Raw genomic sequence first — 2,726 nt, forward strand, 5'->3', positions numbered from 1 at the left:
TAATTACTTTCGAGACCTTGTCTCAAATTATTATTGCAAGAACCTTAATTAACGCGCGCTAAATTAACCATGAATTCTCATCATACGTTATATTCCCGCATTTTCAGCAAAGGCGATCTTGCTCGCAGGCGTGTTCCTTCCTAAACAGCGGGTGTAATTCTACGCTGTTGGAATAAGAAAATCGCGCTTTTCAGTGCTTGAATAAGCAATTTACTACAAAGGCCACAATTGCCTCATAAATTTTGAAGTTTTCTACATATCACGCTTAAAAAGTACTCTTTCCATCAAATATAAACAAAGCACTTTGTTTAATTCCTCGCGGACGCCAGAGAAGTACGTGTAATAGTGGGGAGAAAACGATCACTTATTGAGTAATTTCTTGCAAAGCTCACATTTAAGCAAGAAACAAATTTCGCCGCTCATTGCTCCTCACATTCATCGCTCCCCTTTCAGCTGATATATATTGAAGTGTGTTTTCGTCACTAAAAAGGCGAGTATCGGCAATCGAACTAAAGTTCTGTTTGCCAGTCTGAGAAAGTTAATGTTTAAGGATGAAAGAACCACATAATATATAACGCGCGCTTTTCTGCGATAAATTAGCAATGCACCACACTTTTTCTTTAAAGAAAAGATACAACAAGATCATTTATTACTTCACAGTTGTCAGTTTCTCATATCTCAGACAGTAATCGTACGCTCCAGCCTCCTTAAAGTAATCGGTAATATATGTTTGAAGATGTTGAACCTCAACAAGGGTAGCATAGTAAGATCCGATATTATCCAAGCAAGTGATGGAATCTTGTAAAGCGGCGATTCTGGTCACCCCAATGCTGAAGGGCACGTCCAGGTAGGCCTTCTTCAAGTCACACAACTGTAAGTAAGACAGAAAAGCCGCCTGTCAAGACCTGCAGACAAACTTAGAGGAGTTGTATGGGCTGAAGCCGCCAACAAAACATTTTTAAGGTTATTTCATTGTTAGACCGAGCTAGGTTACCAGAGAAGCAGCGGCCACTGAAAATCACGCGAAAGTGATAGTAATTAGAAATCAATTCATAAATATATGACATTGGCATGTGTATTACTTGTAGAATAGCACATTTCGTGAGCAGGTCTAAAAATATTTATTTTCCCCAAGAAGTGTGCGACAATGAGTTCATAAAAGAAGGTTCATGAACGCCGTTACACAACACGGCCAAGAAGATATAACTATATAGGATTTACGAAGTGTGTCTTCCGACTCCTGACCATTGCGAAATGTTTAGGTAAGTTTCACAGATTTCGTCATCCGTGTTCCTAACAATGCGCCAATTTGCGTATTATATGCAGTTGTTCTATAAACATCGTTGCTTTCAAGAAACAAGTAAAAGAACTCTTTTATAAACATTAAAAACCACACACTAATACTCAAAGAAGTCATCGTGCGGTAATTGTAGCACCTAATTCACAGAAATTGTTTCCTTTTTTACAAACTCAATTGCGATAGAAAAGTAGAGATAACCAATTATTTGGTTGGTTTATGAACTTTATGTAATCAAATAGAGTAAGTCTGCTCCGAATTGAAGCAACCAGAAAATTGTGCGTCGGTTACTGTCATTGCTTCATTGGGCAAAGGTACATGTTTCTATATTTTGTCTTTTGGCAAAGAAAGAATGAGCCAAAACAAAAAAGATTCGGTACGTTCTATCAAACATGATGCCACAGTTGTGTATGGTAAATGTCTTGTGTGTGCTGCAGAACGTGCATGGGCACCAGGGTACTGAAATGACGTAAAGAAATAAGCGACTTACATTTATTCATGTATTAGAAAGATTACATACTTAACTTAGGTTACAGCGAGTGGGGATCTTATAGTCTAATTCTGCAATGGTGCCCTCACTGTTCGCAATGGGCCCATTACACTCTAAAAAAAAGGGGGAGTGAGAATGGAGCAACGGGCTCTGTTCCTCCTTTAGGCCAGCGAGTTCCTCCTTCGAGCAAGGTTCACGCGCTGCGACCTCTTGCGGCAATCGTAAATGGAGGAACTTTCCACCCTTAGCGCGAGCACCCCGGGACCTGAATATGAGTTGCGCCGTGATCCCGTGTAGCGCATTGCGATTTCATCGGCTGCGACCGATCGGTTCCATCTCTACGAGCACCATAGGCGATCACGTCACCCACGGACTGTGTTTGAGTGCCTTCAATGTGCTCCATGGATACTTCATCGCGCAACGATGCGCATGCCATATCATGAACGTCGGTGGAGGAAGGTTGATCGCAAAACAGGCAAGTTATTTTATTCTCGATCATTGGTATGCGCATTCGAATTTCTCTCAGCAATAGGCTATACGTTTTAGACGCAGTCCTTTTCGACAGTATTTACCGCACCGAGATGCAAGCAAGACCTTAAAATGTATTGGTAATCTAGATCTTCTTGCTTATGTAAGGGATAATGCTTAAGGATATTTCTTTTCTTTATTCTCGCGGTACATGCGCCTGTCGTGCGATTATTATTAGTGTGAAAGTGCCTATTAAGTTGCGTTAAAAAAAACAAATATGTACAAACGCGTACGTGTAAATGAAAGCGGTGCAGAAAGTGACCGATAGTGTCCCGAAATCGATCGCCACTGAAATGTATGGCCGCAGTGGCTATGGTGCTTTATTTCCTTATGGTCGCGGCTGCGACTCCGGTTCCTGTGGCCGATTGCGGTGGGGGTGGAATTTGAAAGCAACTGTAGACTCTTGTCAAG

Source organism: Dermacentor silvarum, chromosome 8 (assembly GCF_013339745.2).
Source record: "Dermacentor silvarum isolate Dsil-2018 chromosome 8, BIME_Dsil_1.4, whole genome shotgun sequence".
Classification (NCBI taxonomy): domain Eukaryota; kingdom Metazoa; phylum Arthropoda; class Arachnida; order Ixodida; family Ixodidae; genus Dermacentor; species Dermacentor silvarum.